Genomic DNA, 19,322 nt, shown 5'->3' with positions numbered 1-19,322 from the left:
CTATATGCTCGTCATAGTTTTGATTTTCAATAAAAAAGTTAAAAAATGTATATTTTGTGTTGTTTTTTGTAGAAAAATATTTTGGCAACAATTTGATCCCCGCTCCCTTTATATTGCAAAAACTCGACTATAATATTTAGTATATATATATTCAGAAATTTGCTCTACCTACGCCCACATTTTCATGGATTTAAAAATGAGTGCAAGTTAAGTCAACTTATATAAACGTACATGTAAATCCGGGTTGTTTTTAGCTGGACTGTTAATTTGTAATTGTAGTATTAATAAAGAATTTTATTTTCATTAGCAGTTATCATTATAATTTAATTCCGGAGTAGTGAACATCCTTTCCTTAATAGATTCAATTATATTAATAGCCTGTTTGAACATTCGTGTTTGCTCATAAAAGACGGAGCGTAACCCTGATGATTTGTTGCAGAGTTTAAATTTGTAAGTCCTTGTTGGACTCAGAATAGAATTGGGGATCGACATCGGAGTACATAATACTAGAAAATGTCCTTGTTTATATCCTTCCTCTCTTGTAACAGCTGATTGTAGCTGATCTAATGAAACGTCATGAGCATTATTCTTTCTCCCTCCATAACATTCTTCAAATTGTTAAATTTTCGGTTTCCCATTCCACACTGGATTTTCACATTGGTATGTATATAAATAATTAAAAACCAAAAAAACCAGACGTGCACTCTCCATTTATTTAATACTTCCTGATTAGATGCAAGAAAGGAAATAAACGCAAATCCCAAACCGTATCTAGCAAGGACATTGCACGGATGTCGATCATTAGTTCTCTAAATATTCATAAACTTGGACAATCATCTTTTTTTTATGAAAAGGAACACTTTTAAACCTCCAAATCTTTATTTTTTTAATAAAATAATTGAAACGCTAATTTGTATTTATATTGTCTATTCCGTCGTATAAACCCACAGGCGGTTGAAATATAATGACATCCCATCAGGTAGTTTATTCTGATAGTCAGTGGCTTAGACAGCTTTGTACACTTGGGGGGATGACTGGGTTGTCAACGTTCGTGAGAATAGTGAAAATGTATAAATAGTTAACAATACAGAAAAGATGTAGCTGCTGCAAGCTTAACAGCAAGTTAATGTATAACAGTTAGTCCTGATATTACTATTATAATTTTAACAATAGTCATATAGTGAAGCGCATATATTTTAATAAAAACCGACTTGAGAAAATAAAGTGTATATAAATAAATAAATATCATATACCTGTAATATAATCTGTTTGTATCTGAAAAGTAGTCTCGATGAAAAGAAAAAAGTTGTTGCTTCATTCATATACCAAAAGTAACAAAACAGCTTGATTAACAGTTGCTAATCAGATAATAGAGACATGCAGTAAGTTGGTAAACTTAATTAAGGAACATTCATAGCTCAACAAACAAACATATAGTCAGCTTTACTTTTCTAGTCTTGCAAATTTGTGTCTGGGAAACCAAATATCTTGTGCCTCTTTTCGTTCCTACCTGCAAACTCCTTGTCAAGACGCTGTAGCGATATGTTGTCAAGTTGGAGGTGGTGGCTGTTACAGCCACCACCTCCACCTCTGTTATTCAATTACAGGATCCACGACAGACATAAGATTTTAGCTAAAAATCTAAAGCAAATATTCAGCTCCAAAAATTCTTACACACATCCTTAAAAGACGTTTTCTGCTTGATTAGGAAACACACTGGAAGGTAGACTTTAAACACGTAGTTGACAAGCACTTGCAAGTTTTTTGATAGATTAGGAGTACTTACGTAAAGTCTAACTAAACGATTATCAGTAGTAAGCTATCTTAAGTGTGCAAATTTTCCAGATTTACAGTTTGCCAGCTCAGGAGTACAGGAACCAGTTGAAACGGCTTGACCTATTTTATACACATCTTTTTTTATCTGTACTTAGTTGATCGACCACATTCTTCAGCAATTTAGGCAAATTACCAGTCACCGTAGAAAAAGGAACGACAGTTTCATTTTCTCAACCAACCAATCGTTTTCCGATTGTCCGTAATATTATGTAGGACCCAAATTGCCACTATCTAAACTCAAAAATAAATCAGGAAGGGGTGACTCATTAGCATGAAGCATACTAATGTACCATTGTAATGATCTCAGTAAATAGTTCTCTAAATATTGAATCATGCCACCTTTCCAAACGGTGTTAGTTTGCGGTTCTGTCACATGCAACAGAAATTATTCCATCTAAATTCCAACGTTGTCCCTCTAATAAATTTACGATCGAAGTAAATATGGCCCTCCTTGTAACATGGATTGGCGTTATGTGTCCCAAATAAATTAATCAGGTTCTGATGAAACTGATATGTGATCTACCATAACTTCTTTGCGATGGTGACGGTCCCCTATTTTCTTATTTATCTGAGTTTTCTATTTTCGTCCTTCAAAGTAAATACTTCTATTGACAACTCCTTCAAAGGCTTTTGAAGCTTCTAATTGAGCTTAAGATACAGCTCCGTGAAACTTGTTTTTATTAATGACCAGAGTTGAATTTTCGACCGAAAATAAGACAAAGTCAGCCAAAATTGCAGAAACTCTATCTCAAATCCTTCTATCCAACAGTTCTTGAGAAGACAATTGTAAAGTTAGGGGATACCGTTGTTCTTGAGTCCACCATTGGAGCTCTCAAATTCTACGCAGATAAAAGACACAACTGAGTTTGCTGAATTTGTTCGGACTATATGGAACGTTTTAACTGTAAAAACTCCAAAAGTTGGACAGAAGAAAAGAGATACAACCAGAAGACCGGTCACAAAAGAAAAACAACTTGGATTGTCCTTCCTCAAGGAGTTTGAAGACTTCCTAATTGTATGGGAAGAAAGCAGAGAAAGGGGCCTTACTGCAGAAACTTTTCTTGCAAATAAATACACATATATTGCTGTAGCAGATCTTGCCGAGTACTTACTGATCAAAGAAGATGAGAATTTCTTGTACATCTTGCTTGCCATGTTCCAGTCTGACGAGATCGAGGAAAGACCTGACTGGTATAGAGAGCTTAGCGCAACAAACTATTATATCAGTGTTCGACAAATTCTGAAGGCAGAAAAGAAGATCAGGATCAAATCTCTCGAGAAATTTAATAACATGACTATATGAGAGGTCAAAGATGTGTTGGCAGATCCTGACGTAACAATTATAGTTGTGGGTTTTTTCTCAGCCAACAAAAAAAAGTTGTATTTTTTTTTTTAATTTTTTGAAAAAAAAATCCTCCACGATACTATCTTTACATATTAGTGGCCTTCAGATCTTGAAGCAATGTTCACTAAAGGAGAAAGCAATGCATTGTTCTTTGTTGCGGGATATATTGCATTCTCTCTCAAGAAGAAATTTAAATTTGAGTCATGTAGATCATTTTTAGCTATTGACGATTCTCCCCTTGACACTCTATGCTAAATAGATCATCTGAAAACGAGTTCAAATCTAGAAAGATTGCCAAACTTCAATCTGGTAATGTTTAAGTTATGAACATTAATTCTTCTGGTGTGAGCATCTATTTTTGAAATAATTAATGTAAATTATATTGGTGATATATTGCAGCTTATTTAGTCTTGAATTCTTAATAATTGTCTTATTATTTGACTATTTGATTTAGCGAACATTAGCAATTTGTAATTTTGTTCTTCTTGTAAGATGCCCTGTACAATCGCCAAAATTATTGCGTCGTTTGTTTTGGGGAAGTCAAATGTAACCTTTGTGAAGTGTCCACCACCAAACATCCGGTCTCATTAATGATGTTTGGCATTGTTTCATCTGAAGGTCACAAAATGATGAAGCCAATTTGGTTTACTGTTGGATAGGGATTGACTAGCAAGGATTTCATGATTATTTTGCAAACAATAGTGCTTACCTAGGTTCGCAAGATCACAAAGCAATAAAAGAAAGCCGATTATTGCTTTCAACAGGACGGGCTCCTGTACGGCAAAATTGTGCATGATTGGATGGCGAAAAAAAATGAAGTCCTAGTCAAAGGACCTCTGGCCACTGTGGAGCCCCGACCTGAATCCCCTTGATTACAGCATCTGGTGGCAAATTGAAAGTCAGGCCTGTACACAACATCATAGCAGTATTGAGTCCCTAAAGCAATCGGTTGAGAAAGAGTGGCCATCAATGTTTAAGCGCTACGTTATAAACTACTCCACGCCTTTCGGAGTCGCGAGGAGCGTTTGATTGAGGCTGAAGGAGCTCAGATTCATCAATAATATTCTCTAATGAATAATAAACAAGTTTTTAAAAAATCTATCTAAAATTTCATTTAAAGCCGCTAGGTGTAATTAATTGTTCAACGTTCATTATGTTTCAAGACTTTCTGACGGCCCGGTAATACAGAATCCAATAGAATACTATGTAGGATTTTAATATAAAGATGATATGTATGTATGTAATTCTTTTAAAAATTGTAGAGATATAACATGGCAATGATTTTCTGAGAGTACTTAAGAAATAAATAGCAGTTGGTGTGATTGACTTGTTTGGCTAACTGTCCGATGATTTTGGGCCTTTTTCTGTTTCTTTTTGGATGAAAAGTTGCGTGATATATTAAAGGTAACGACGTGGAAGACCAGATAATAAAATGCAACACTTTTGATCGACGAGATTTATTAGTAGTCCCCAAGAAATAGTGAGCATGGAACATGCATCAATTAAGGATACATGTCTCTAAAATAACAACAAGATTCTAGTTATTGCAAAAAAAAAAAAAAATAACTATAAGTGAATTATTCATCGTCTTATCAATTTGCCCATACTAACAATATGAATTTATTGAATGTACTTAGTTGTACTACAGTGAAAAAAAATTATTTAACAAATATCTAAAGGATATTACTTAAGCATAAATCTTTTGCTTATTTGACACAATTCACATCTTTAAGTCCATCTATAAAAAAAAGATAAGAACATAAAACTTATCCCTGAAAGTAGATCAATATGATATGCAAATTGTAGTCATTGAAGAACATTATGGAAAGTTTCTTATCTATAAAACTTTTGTGTGCTCCATATAGAAGAGTCCAGTGGGTTCATTTCTGGTGAGGAAGGGGGCCATATATCTTTGGACTAGAATCGAGAGTTGTTACCTACGCAGAACTTTTTGCACTTGGCTGACGTGGGTGAGAGGGGGTGCCGTTCTGAGTCACCATGTAGTAACTCTACAGGTAGTTGGTCTTCGCCTATGGCGGGATGGTGTACCTAAGCACCTCATAGTAGGCATCCTGGCCAATTTTCTGTGCAACCTTGAAAAAGAACAGAGGTATCTTCTTTCCATTAAAGACCACAACGCCGATGCCATATATTTGGTGGATAACCCCATTGGACATCTTCTTTTGTTTCCACAAGCCAGCGATCATTCCGGCGCTTGTAGAATTGATCAACTGAAAATCTTGTTCTCTGAAAAAAATTTACAACTGAACAATTTGCCTTGATCCATGTGTGGATTTTTTTGCACCTCTCAAGCCTCCTGGCTTTCATGCCCTCATTCAGAAGGTGTGCATGGGGTCTTTGTGAAAGAAACTAATCCTGAGTTGGACTTCATAGACCTCCTGAGGATTTTAGGAGTCACAAAGAGGTCGTTGGCGAGGTGATTCATCGACTTAGTCGGATCCTCCTTAATACTATTCCCAAAAATTAACAAAAACTTCTTATCCCTCTTTAAATTATGCCCTTCCCTTGATATCCGAGAGAGGTATTTCCCATTTTTTTATCTTGGTCAACTTAAAAACCAGGATCATAGAACACTTAACAATGTCCGTAATTTTCCCCACTTCAACTCCAGCATCTAGGAGATCTGAGATGCGCTGCCTTTTTGATTGTTGCTCGCTCATGATGATGAAATAACTAAATAATTAGTAGAGTTTGTTTATATAAAAAGGACGGCAGAAATAGAATATCAAAAAAATAATCACTAAACCTTTTCATAGTAATGAGTAATCAACATTAATTTACAGTCCACGTTTTGCTGCCTACCATTACATAGTTTTTGTTTACTTTTGATTTCAACCATCTTGTCTCGTCTTTCCTTTTTAGCCTCTTTACCCACACCAACAAAAGTATTTTGTAAATATACTTAGTTTTAATTCAGTGAAAACGTTTTGTTTAACAAATATCCAAAGGATACAACTTAAACGTAAATATTTTCCCTATTTGACACAATTCAACTTGTTCAAGTTGATCCATACAAAGCCAAAAAATTATCAGAGTATTTACCCTGTATGTTATCCAATATCCTGATAAATACCATCAACAACTTGCAAATCTAGTCACTGTTGTTTCTCTACTTGTATTCCCTAAAATTGTCGATAAACTTTTCAACGTTTAATGAAGAACTTTGTGTTACTTACTGAGGATAAAATATTTGCCATCATAACAACAGTTATCAAGTTATTTATTTAAATATGAATTAATGACCTATTAATTGAAGTGTTAAGTAATATTACATTTAATAAAACACACACTTAAAAAAAAGTAGCTTGAATAGAAAATAAAATTCGTGATAAAAATTACTCTCAAGCATTTGTAATTCTAAATAATATGATTAAGTTCTTATTTGAAAAATCTAATTAGATCGAATAGAAAAACACTTCTTGTGGTATTGGTATCTCGGAGAGGGAAACTTTTATTTCAACAAAGACGTTTTTTCGAAGTAAAAGAAAAGATAAGATTAAGATCCTATTTGAAGATACATGAAATCTGATCATTTTTACGGTGAACATCAATATGTAACTCCCATATTTAAACACTCGAGGATCTTTAACGCCAAAAAGAAAATGTATTTTTAATTATAGAATATACATCAGAATAATTGAAAAAAGATTTATCATGGAGAGTCTGCACATCTCCATTGATATCTATCTCGTATTCCGTGTCAATCATCCATTTTTTTTTGTTAGAAAGGAAGGCTTTGATTAATGTTGTAAGTGTAGTTAAAGATTCAAAATAGAATTTTCAAAACAAAAAAATTATCTTGACTCTTTTCTAGGTATCATGTCTTAAAATATGTAGTGCTTCTTTGAAATAAGACAGCATATCTATCCTTTGTTCAACTAAACCATTGATTGTATTAATAAAAACTATGAAACTATGCCACTTCTCGATAAATAGCCAATTAATGTTAATGCATTAATTTATAGATATTCTAGCAGTAAAAATAATTAAATGTTAAATTTTATTATATGATTTTATTTATATGACTAATTTATCTTGGGTAGTAGGTCAAAACGTGGACAGACAAAACGTCGTGTGACAGAACGTCGACCCACAAAATGTCGAATGGACAAAACGTGGACCGGAAAATATTACATTTTAAAATATTTAAAACTTTTTTTACGACATTTCACTTCAGACATTTTCAGCCCGAGATATTTACCTCGCCACCCCTACATAAACTAACAGTAAGGAAACCTCAAAAACCCTCATTTATACCTCAAAATTTGGGGCTATTTCGAGTACCATCGGGGCTCACAGTCTCAAATTGTGGATCCCTTTCGAGGTTTAAATAGAAGTGGCATAAATTTAAATAGTGACGGTGAGTATCATCCCATTTTGGGGCCAGGCCATACCCGAAAACAGCCCAAACATTGGGAGGGGGGGTACATGTGGGTGATAAGGGGATTTAGTGATTGCTTAAATATTGGTGGTAGGTTTCATCCCATTTTGGGACACAGCGGTGACTCAAAACAGCCCGAACATGTATAAGGGGGATTGGGAGGGCCTCTTAATGGTAGTATGGTGCTGCTGGGTCATGTTTCAGGCATGAAATGTCAGAATCAGATATATCGCGACACCATTTGGAGTAGCCCTATATTTTATATTCAACAATCGACCTTTTGTCAGTCGACGTTTTGTCTGGTCAACGTTTTGTCGATTTGATGTTTAGTCTATTCGACATTTTGTCCATTCAACGTTCTGTCGGTCGACTTTTTGACGGTCGACGTTTTGTCCACGTACCTTTAGCATGTTATATTTTCCAAGCCCATTGACCTATCACTTTTAACTTTTATCTTTAAAGTGAGATATTTATTTAATCTTGTTCTGATAAATCTTTTGTCATTACTATATTGGGAGAAGTAAAATAAGTGCAGGTGTTTGAGTCGAAGCCCAAAGTGGAAATGTGGTGTGCTCAAACGATAAACCCTATAGCCCAAATTGTCACTATAACATAAAATATTCACAATTACCCAAAAAAAACTCATCATCACATGTCTCTTGTGCGATAATTTGAGAAACTAGCCCAACGAAGAGGGTAAACAAAAAATCAAAATAAGTATTGCTAATAGGATCTCCCCCCTCTAGGATAAAAAAAAATTGTATTACAAATTCAATCTGCTAGAAGTATTGTAATAACTCCTGCTTTTACAGATAATGATAATTCCAAAAAAATCAGCGCAGTAATGAATAAAAATGAAGACAATATTGACATCCGCTCAACTGATATGCTTAAACAACGTAATATTTATCATAAAATTGATACCCACTAACAAAAACGATACTCCTGCTAGATGGAGAGAGAAAATCCCAAAAGTTTAAGGGTATACAATTCAGCCAGTTCCTGCACCCTTTTCTATTAATTAATAGTATTCGTAATTAGGGCATGGTAAGTAACTCACAATTGTACACTATTTAAACTATAAAAAGTTATATCAGGAGCCTCTAATATTAATGGGACCAATCAATTCCACCCCCCTTCCAATTAATACGGGTATTATGAAAAAATACCCATAATTAAAGCTTATGCAGTAACAAAAAAATTATAAACAAAGTCCAGCCCGCAATGATACTTCATACGACCCACAAAATAAAAATTTGAAAGCTAAAAAAAATTACATACTTATTATTTGCTTTAATTTATGCATTTGATGTTGGTATACTTAGACTAAATTGTGTTTTTAGGTCAACACTGACATGCACTACCAAAATCTTGACAGGGGGTGAATTAATTGCCACAAAATTTGCATCGATTGTTTCTACCGGTGCTAGGTAATATTCTCTTTCTTTTTACCACTACATCCTGAAACACTCATCGAAAAACAGGATGAGTGAGGGTATACCTTCATATGGTCCATCAGTGGCATGGACCTTGTAGTACAAATTACTTCTTGATTTATGGAATATATATCTAATTTATCATGAACAGTATAAATACATATTCACAAATCTTATATGTTGAAAAAAAAAACAGAAAGAAAATTATAGTAAAATTTGGTATTAACATTTCAGATTTAAAGATTTTATGATATTATCAATGATTATTAAAAAAATATATAAACAGATAAGATTGCAAGATAATTTACTCCCGAGGCACAGAGAGGGAAGCACACGTACAGGTTCGAAGATAGCACTGCAAAATCTATGATTTTTAGAACTGATAAGTTAATAAAGTGTGTTGATATATTATATTCACTAATATATGAATACTTTAATGGAGAATGGACCTATCTTGCTCTACAACTCTAGTTTATAAGTAGAGATTTCAATATATTTTCATTGCTTTTTGAAGAAATGAAAATGGACTGCCCATGAATGCCAATGATTATTTGCAACGGAACGTGATCGTCTAGCTTCTTTGCCTTTTTTGTTTCTTATTCCTCAAAGCTGGAATACAAGGGTAAAAAATCAACTAACAAATATATAACTAAAACTATTCTCTCTATTATTATCCATGGCAAAAAAATCTCAAGGCGAAAACGTCCCAAGCACAAAAGCATCACGAGACTAATATGTGACAAGGCAAATACGTACAAGGCAAAAAAGGTTCAAGGTGAATCCTTCTAGAACCATTTTTGCTATGGTGATACTTTGTGGATTACCTTACTTGACCGAATTGATATATTGAGATTAGTATATCTAGATTAAAATATAGTCCATTTCTCTTTACATCGTTATTCTCATAGCAAGAGAATTAGAATGATCAGGAATTTTCTCCATAACAACATAACATTCATATTATAATTATTAGTATAATAGAATAATTATGTATATAGAATTATTTTCTGAATAATTTTTCAATTATTTTGATCATTGTCAATGTGATGTTCCGCTCCCTCCTTGGCCGAACAACGCCGGAGAACCCTTTGCTAGTATATATCAAGGTTAATAGAAATACAAGGTTATACCATAGCGCGTGTACGACTGATGTTTGACTTCCAACACGCTTTTAATATTGACGTCAAAGTAGATGAGTGGTTGCGTGTTTGGTTAGAATCTGTTTTTCCTGCCAGCAGTCGTTGCGATATATTAAATTGAAAATTATAGTAATAGTGACGTCATAGAATATAAGTGCTTGCGTGTTTCGTCAGAATCTGTCTGTCTGGTCCAGCAGTTGGTACAATACATCAGATTGAAAATTCTAGCAAGGCCGATTAGATGATGGTCTAACCTTGTATTTCTGTTAACCTTGGTATTTTATAATGTATTTTATGTGTGTCCTTTATGGTTGCCCACACCGTTGGACTTAGAAGGCTGTTACTTTACATGGTACCTCTTTTAAACCTGGTCAGGTCTTATAAGGGGCGTTTATTCTGTACCCAAAATACAATAACTGTTTTTTGAAGCTCAAAGAGACTAGATAGGGGGTTGAGTTATAAATCAAAAAGCGACTGGCGTCTCAAAAATAACTATACGAATAAGAACGTTTTCTAAATTTATTCAAAATAAAAAAAGTGATAAGCAAAATAAAACTAATAATATAAGAACAATACCTATTTATCCGTGTCAGGAGGATTCGCCTTGTAACGCTTTTCCCTTGTGACGTTTTCGCAAGGAAAACTAGAGTCTACTGGAAAGGAAAGAACAAATACGCTTTCATAAAAAGTGGCCGAAACACGCATAAACTGTCATATATAGTATAAAATCATACAGTATATTTATTAAAAATAGCATTAATATATATATACATATAATATTATTTAACTTGTTCGAAATAATTGTTATAACATTGATATTGATTTATTAAACAAATAAGATCCACTTTTTTTTCTTTACATAAGAGGACATCAATAAATATTTCCAAGATAAATAACCATATATTTAATGTAAATATTACTTTGATGCTGATTGGAGCTGTATTATTTTTCTATAAATCATGGCTTGCTTGTCTGATAGCCTCTTTTTACTTTATGATTAGAGTGTACCCGTTGTTTGTTGTTATTTTAGATCAGTATCAATAAAGGACGATAGAAGTCCAAATTGTCTATTGTTACAGTTCATGGTTAGGGCAAACAAGGGAAGACAAGCTATCACAGCCATGAAAAGCTCGCCTTATTGTTTCGATCCTGGTATCTCTTTCCCAAGGAAGGAGTTAACTTTACTCCAGATTTGACGGGTCAAGTGATATAATGGTCTGGAGTAGTCAGGTGGAACTACCTAAGGGATTGCTGGAACTGGAGGAAAGGGCAAGAGTCAAACCTCTGTTCTTGGATGGAAGGGTATTCAGTGTATACGATCAGTTAACAAAGGAGGATAAGAAACAAGAAGGGGAAATCATACAGGCGCTGAGGAAAGCATTCTCGATGAGTCTTTTTGAGGCTTGCAAGACCCTCAAGGCTAAGAAATGGAGACTGAGGGAGTCTGTTAATGTTCGTTTGGCCGAAATCAAAACCCTCATTAGTCTGATGGGAGTCTCGGATTCGTCAGGTCTAATTCATCCCGAATTAATGTCAATGATGCCCGAAGATGTCAACTCGCGTATGAGAGCAACACCTGGAGTAGATGAGTGAGAGCGACCTTGCAACTATGGCACGGGCTCTGACAAGTGAAATCCTTCGCTCTAGATGAATCCTCGCCAGGGATAGAGTGCAAGGAAAGGGGGTATGTTATTCTTGTGGAGACGTAGGGCACCTGGCAAACAAATGTAGAAGGAAACAAGGAAACGTCATGAGGGGGGATTCTGTCGGTACTAGTATCACCCCAAGGAGACAAATAGGTGCAATAACTCCAAAGACCATAGAAAAAAAAATAAGTTTGGGGATTGATCGACACTGGCTGTTTTAGACAATTATATTGGTGAGTGCTTGGGATGGAGAGCGCACCATATCTAAAAGAATAGTAACGGCGGTGGAGGGATCCATTATGAACTAGATGACAAAGTAATTGTACCAATATAAGTTAGAGGCCAGATACACGTGTTGGAGGGTCTTAGACCTAAAAGTTTGTTAAAAAAGTTGTGCAACAATATTTTGGGAAGGAACATGGTTATTGTCGACACGGGAAGAGTAGTGCTCGGAGCGTCACTTCAGTTAAGAGCGAAGAGAGGTCGGAGAGTGTTCGTGGGGAAAACTATGTTAGTCAAAGTCGAGGATGGGGAGTGGACCGTGAAGTGGGATTGGAAGAAGAAACCGAGACTCAACAATATAGTCGGGCAATATGCAATCCCTCAGAGGATTAAGGGAAAATTCGACCAAGAGATAAATAAATGGATCCAAAAGGGTTGGCTAGAAGTCAGCAGTAGCAAGGATGGTGGTGTGATTCCTCTCATAGCCGGCGGAAAAAAAAGGAAAGGGAAGTGAGAACTGTTTTGGACTTCAGGGAGTTGAAAGACTATTTTTATTGCAGTGGGCAGACGCGGATGTATGTGGGGAAAAACTACGGGAGTTGAGGTTGTTCTCAGATAATACTGTTCTTCTGGATTTGCATGATGACTAAATGCCAATTAAGGTTGACAAGGAATACTCATAAGTAACGAAGGTGAATTACAAGGGAGAATGGTATAATATGTCTCGTCTTCGATTCAGGCTGAATTGTGCTCCACAAATTAAGTAATCTGTCTTGGGATATGTTTTGTCAAGGGATAAGGAAGTGGTGGAAGCAACTGATCACTACGTAGAATATATAATCATTAACTTGGACAAGATTGAAACAGGGAAAGTGAGAAATATTCACAAGAAGTATGGCCACGAAAAAATTGATAAGACGTACCTAAGGATAAGGACTTTAGGTGTATAAGGATCAATATGATAAATTGAGATGGAGAAGACTCGGTGAGGTGAATACAGAGGTGAGGGAGAATACAACAAGAAGGCAAGTGTTCTCGTTCTTTAGGAAGCTGGTAGGACGCTTCCCAGTGGCTCAGAGTGGTCGTAACTTTTTTGAAGAGATCATGTGGTGAAGGGTCATGGAGTAAACGTCCTGGAGCCAATTGTTGGAATGCTTCGTGATATCGAAGATATAATTATAGAGTCCGAGCCAGCTCATAGCACATGGAGTGTGAGAGGCACTCACAGGTATGAAGTTTGGTGTAACGCTAGTTCAATTGCACTTGGTCAGGTAATTGTAAAGGATGGAGAAAGAATTGAAGATGGGCGTGGATCCGAACGAAAGAAGACGGCGCTAATATAAGCCTGACAGAGTTAATTGCAGTTGTCAGAAGGGTTAATAGTGTAATGGAAGAGGTGATGGTGGATATCGATTAAACCGACTCTATAAACTTTATACTCATGGCTTACGACTTTAAAAGGGGGAGTAAAGAAAGTAAGAGTGTCTGGAATATCAGACTTGCTTGTCAAAAGAAGAGCTGTACTTCTAGGAGAATTCCTGGCTGAGTATGAAACAGTTTGGAACGTGGAGTTAGTCAGGTCTGATACAAACTGACACAATGACGTAAGTCCACACGACATGGATTGTGAGGTGTGGCAGTGATGAGAAGGAGTTGAAGGAATTGGTGAAGAGAGGTCACGTTATGCACCATCATCGATATTAACTGTTATATGTACCTATATGTAGATTGTAGAGTAAGACGGAAGAATGCACAGTGTTATATTATGTATTTAAAAAATTAATATAGAACTATAAACTAAATAAATATTCGAAAATGCAAAATTAATTCTATATTTTGATATGTATAGAACCAAATAGTCATTATAAAATTTTATAAGAGGAGTAATAACTTTTTTTAGAAAGCAAGTAGAAAAAATGTATGGCTGTTATAAATAACGTCATCTGGTGGATTCACCTAGAGCCTTGTTTACTCTCAAACCCTCTTGAAGAAATACACGATGGACTGAAAAACTTGTTGAGTACATAAGAGTAACTCTTATTGGAAAACTGAACAAATCTGAAAACTTATTCATTTTTATTCATGAATCTGTGGATAATACGGACATAGAATAATGGGCAATATTTGTTCAACGTCGATAATTCATCCAGGTGAGATGAACATCTTGCAATGTTACCAATGCAATGTAATGAAAAGTAAATATCGTACTAAACGCACTCATGATCCCTTAGACCAGATTATTAGGATTTCCATAACCTGTCTGGAAGTAACTTTGTAGAGATAACTCCGAATTATCTAGCGAATTATAGTCAATACATAAATAATATGTATAAATACATACATTTGTTGGAAATGCTCACAGAATATTCATTGACATGGAGATTTGATTGTCGATGAAGTTATACTTGTTTACCATTTCTCGAATGACTCTGATGAAGGAAAATCTCTGGTTGGTTGTGAACGAAAATAAGCAAGCACCTACTGCTGAGGAATACTTGACGAAGTATAAAATCATAGAGGATAAGGGACTGGCAATTGTTGTTCAGCCTATTACTCCCTCATTACTGTATAGGATTGGCGATTCAGTAGATCCAAAGGAGGTTTGTAAAACTCATGAGAAACAATTTCATCGGAAGATTTGAGAGAACAAATTAAAATTCAAAAGAAAATTATTCAATTGTAAATTAATTGATGAGGTGACCTTCAAGAACACATGAAAGTGACGACTGAAATCTTCGATTAATTGGCTATTTCTGGAAGTCCATTAGAATTTGAGGACACAGTGGTTTACCTATTAGCATGCCTTTCGAAGAGATACAATTTTCTGGTTATTGCATTGGAAACCCATGAAAAAGTTCAAGAATGAGATATTGCCATTGAACGATTAAGAAAGAAGGATCTAAAAATGAAGAAATCAGCAGAGGCTGAAGAAAGAGGTCTTGCAATCTCTCATAGAAAAAAGAAAAATGGTCCTACGTAAATACTTTGAATGTGGAAATTTTTTTCATATTAACAAAGACTGTTGGAAAAATCTGGCTAAAGTTGTCAGAGACAAGGAATCGGTGAATTTATCTAGAAGTAGAGGAAACCAAGAATTCGATACTAACCATGGAATGAATTTCGGCCGCCATAGGGGCAATATAGGATGTGGGATCCAGCCCAAAGAGACATGACATGGATTGTAGACTCTGGGGCACCATGTCATATGGCAAAGAAGAAGATTTTGAATACTTTTTATCATATAAAGAAAAAGGCTCTGTAAGCATGGGTGATAGCTCCAAAATATACCAGGTTACCCTATATTATATTGAGTATCTCTAACAGAACCATAGAGAAAACTACTTTAAGTTTCAAAGATAAAAAATGCACTGTTATAGACAATGAAAACAAATCTTTAATGAGGGCAACTCAAGTCCATTGATTGTATCAAGTTGATTGCAGATTGAACTCTAATAAAGCAATGATGGCTAGAATCTAAATTCCTTAAGAATTTAGAAAATAGAGGGAAAGGTTTGGACATCTCGGATCTCATGGAATTAAAAGATTAATTCAGAAATAAATGGTCATTGGTTTGAATATGTAGGAAGTTCCATGTCAATACTTGTGTGAGCCGTGTTTGGAAGGGGAACTGATGAGGAAATCCTTCCCAAAGAAATATTCTAGAAGAGCTAATAGTATTGCAGGAACTAATTCATAGTGATGTTGATGGATACTTTCAATTTTGCGCAATGGAAAAATATGGTTGAGAACGAGTACGGTAATCAAAATTTTAAAAACTGCCGAGATGATTGCCGATATGAGGACTAAAGGCTTGACAAAAGAAAAATTCTTCAAACTTAGAAGCTCGAATGGTGTTTGTCAATGGAATGCTCAGTGAGATGGAGTGATGGAAATTCTCTCAGAATATTCATTGACAAGGAAATTAAATTACTGTCCAAATTTACTAAATCTAAGGAGAAAAAAGAAATCTGCTATTATCATTCTAAATTTGGAATGAATGTAACTACCTGTTCAGGAGCTAGTTGCCATTTTTTTGTACTTGTTTCAAAAAACTAAATTGTCCTCGGTTGCATGGGACAAATATATAATATACTCAATTACAAATACAGAGTCCTCTGGAGAACTACAGAAACTGTTAAGTAGCGTAGTGGGGCTATTGTTGTATTTTTGCCTTTGGAGGTTTGTCCCAAGAAATTGGGTGATTTTTCATTACATGTCTTAGCCATCATTTTTACATTTAAAGAATTAGTTATTAATAGAAAAATTATTTTGAACATTTCAATTAATGTAAAAAAGTCAAATACATCTATTTGTTCCCACATATGGAGTCAAATAGGGCTTTTACGTAGATAACACAAAAAAATTGATATGTTCGAGAAACAAATTACATCTTATCTTCTTTTAAAGCCTCTTAACTACATTTTGATACACAAGTTAGTTATGTTTAAACATACCATTTTTTGTAGATGTAGATAAGCTTATTTTTGAAATTAAATTTTAGAAATTTTCTTTGCAACTTTTTTTTAAATTTTTTGTAAACATCTCTTGTTAAAAGTTATCCAACAAAACGGTGCATATTTGATCCAAATCAGATATTCATAACTATTTTTATTTTATTGTCAAAATAAAGCGAAAAAACACTTATAACTTTATACTTCTTAGCAGGTTGTTTTGCAATCATGTTTTTAATTATATTATATTCTAGAGCAGCTATAGACTGGGATCGTTGCATATTTTTTACTAGTACATATGAATTACCCAAACTATAAAAAAAAAAAGACTAATAAAGTCAACGGTTGCTGAAATATCATCAAAAATTTCTGAATAACTAATATGGAAAGGATACATTTATTTGAGCAGTATTTTTATATATTGCCAAAAATTGAGACATTTTATGGAAAGGACTGTGGCTTTAAACCTACTGTGTGCGCGTTTCGAAAGGTCAGTTCTAGTTTTTCCTTTTACCTAAAATCTCCAAACCATCGCTCCCGCCATCTCCTCGCACTTTTTTCTTTTCTTACAAAGATATCAAAAAGTTAGTCTGATATTCACATCAGACGAACTTTTTGAAATAAATATTATTTGAAAAATTTGAAAAATGAAGGATCTTGAATGAGAAATCTAAATAATTACAATCTGGATGATAGTCGACAGGTTTCAACTACAGGATTGGAGAAAATAATCTTTTGTTTTTCATGATTATGGAGGATTCTTCGTTGGTCTAGTCCTTGATATGTTATCTGCATAAGTGAATATCCTCTAATTAAAGAATCAATTGATGCTAATTGAGTCATCTATTAGTTTATGCCTAGAGTAGAATGGATTTGTCCCCTGGAAACTTGAAAGGGGATTATGTGAAAAAGGACATTCCTCAAAATAATCGGAATGAACACCCTGTCCAGTTCAAAATTTGGAACTCGAGTCCAGATGAATTACTATTATAAATGATGGAGAACAGAACTACAACCTATATTTTATTTTCTCCACTTTACAGAATGTTCAGTAATTCGTATTAGTAAGCCTATGAAGAAGTTGCAGGATAGCGACCTCTCTTTCCACTCACATTTATCTTATAAACCTGTTATGATTCAAGAAAAGCTATTTCATTTGTTCATATTTCACATCCAGCAAACAAATTTCAATCATGTTTTCGTTAAAACGAACTATATGAATAGAATGTAACCGATGAGGTGAAAGACTGTCAATTCCATGGATTTCTCCATGGAACTGATTAAAAATTATTTCCTCTTTCCGTATTCTAACACATTCGTATGGAGGCTCTCAAAATCATCATCTTGGGAGGGGAGATCATCAACTTTATTCTGTTTTAATGAAGTCATTTTTTATTGTATCAGAAGTACCATATGTTCTTGAAGCAAGAGCTTTAGATTTGTGGCTATATGAGTAGTTGAAGTTCAATTTACCAAATAAAAATCACATTCCAAGATTTTCATAATTGAGCCAATATGGATGCTGAAGAATAAAATTCCATTGGATCAATAAAAATTGGACATATTCATGATTTAGTTATCAGCAGTTTATGAAATACTTTGTTACAATAATCAATTACTGATTACAAACTTCTTTATACATTTTTACATACTTTTGGATACCTTTTTACATGAAACAATTTAATGATTTATTGAAATATATCTCTTTATTTCCTTGCTATTTTTGTTAATAATTAAATATAATTTCCAATAACACGATATTTGGATTACAAATCCTATACTTACATATTAATAATTATTTATGGAATAATATAGTTGATTCTTACTGGTTTATTGTCCTCATCATCTAATGGAATACCGCACATATGTTTTCTCTATAGTTGCGAGACATTTTTCAGTTTGTAGCTGAGCCATTTTGGTCCCTTTCTTAATTTTAATGTTATGTAGTTCTCGGATATGAGAAAGAACTTCGGTGTTTTATTTCACAATAATGTCTGATAATTTTCCAGAGGCAAAGATTTCAAATGTGCTTTGGATCTTCGTGATGAGTTAAAAAAATTTCTGAATCAAAAATCTAAATCTCAGTTTAATGATTTTTTGGGCGCCAGAAACCAAATTCACAAAATGGGTTACTTGGTTGATATCTTTGCAATCCAAAATTATATTGAACGGGAAGAAATTAATAGAGCAATACTTTCTGACAAATAACACTTAAAAATTCTTGAAGAAGAAATTTCCAGACATTATCAAGTTTTCTATAACAGGCCCTAACATACAACACCATTTCATAAATAGAGATGGAATTTATCTAAGAACGCGAGGAGAAGGTGTGTGCGAGACATATGCTATTACTATTGTTATATCAGCTGCCTTTTATACGATTTTCTATATATTTAAAATAGCATTAGTGCAGGTAAAATATTCTAATGATATTTAAATTCATAAATGTTTATTTTATTATGCATTTTTAAAACAATTACACCAAAGATAAGCGAGAATTCTTCTTTTAGAGGGAGATGTTATCACCCCACGCATTATTCTATAAGGAACACAAAAGAGAAAAGAGCACACGCATTAACTGTTTTTTCTTTTCTTATCGCGATACTTAGTTTTTTCTTTACCCAGATCCCTTCTTTACTCAGGGATTACTATAAATCACGTAGTTTATATCTCATGCCTCATTTCCATAGAGATAAAATATATTGAGTGATGATACTGAGCAATAGCAAGGGAAATTCTTTGACGTCACGACAGCACACGAAAGGAAAAAGATAGTTGATCAAAACAATCGAAAACACAGTATTTCCCGCCATAATTAAGCTCCAACTATTTTACAGTCTTAGCA

The 19,322-nt window shown here is 34.3% G+C and overlaps 1 long non-coding RNA gene across 1 annotated transcript; it reads left to right on the top strand.

Annotated features, from left to right (window-relative positions):
• The first annotated feature begins 9,432 nt into the window (after nt 1–9,432).
• LOC139904800 (uncharacterized) lies at nt 9,433–13,849 on the top strand. The gene is made up of 2 exons (XR_011779014.1): nt 9,433–9,641; nt 9,715–13,849. It is a non-coding gene; the product is annotated as an uncharacterized lncRNA (long non-coding RNA).
• Nucleotides 13,850–19,322: the final 5,473 nt, after the last annotated feature.

Source organism: Lepeophtheirus salmonis, chromosome 1 (assembly GCF_016086655.4).
Source record: "Lepeophtheirus salmonis chromosome 1, UVic_Lsal_1.4, whole genome shotgun sequence".
Taxonomy (NCBI): domain Eukaryota; kingdom Metazoa; phylum Arthropoda; class Copepoda; order Siphonostomatoida; family Caligidae; genus Lepeophtheirus; species Lepeophtheirus salmonis.
This window is presented reverse-complemented; position numbering and strand designations above follow the sequence as displayed.